Raw genomic sequence first — 587 nt, forward strand, 5'->3', positions numbered from 1 at the left:
CCTTGTCGCAGGCGCTGGCGGGCAGGGGCCGGCGGGTGCCAAGTTGCCAGGCAGCGAGGGCCTGCGGCCGCAGGTGTCGGGGCTGGAGACCCCTGGGCGCGACATCGGCGGCGGCTCGACTCCATCCCCTCAAGGCGCGAGCACCACAGGTTCTATTCCCACAGCCGCCGCCCAGCGGCCGCCGCCGCCGCGCGCGACGCGCGACGAGAAGCTGCAGCAGCAGCAGCTGCAAGCGTGGCTGCCGGGGGCCGGCTCGTGGGGCGGGCCGGTGGGTGAGAAGCTGCGGGTGTATGCGGCTGCATACGCGGCATGGAGGTCGCAGCCGCACCCGGACTTGGAGGAGCTGCCAGCAGCCGACAGGTGGCTGTGCATGGTGGAAGAAGAGGAGGTGCGCGTTGCGGGCATTCAAGCGCGGCCGATGACTGCAACTGCTGGGAGGGGTGCGGGACATGGCGTGTGGGCTGTCGTGCCGGCGGCCGCATGTTTGGAAACATGGGAGGAGATGCAGGGCCCTGCAGGACAGCGCAGCGCGGTGAGAAGTGCGCGGCGTCGGGGCGCGAGGTGGGGAGGAGGGGCGGGGCGGCAGG

The sequence above is a fragment of the Monoraphidium neglectum genome (assembly GCF_000611645.1).
Source record: "Monoraphidium neglectum strain SAG 48.87 unplaced genomic scaffold scaffold00494, whole genome shotgun sequence".
In the NCBI taxonomy this organism is placed as follows: Eukaryota; Viridiplantae; Chlorophyta; class Chlorophyceae; order Sphaeropleales; family Selenastraceae; genus Monoraphidium; species Monoraphidium neglectum.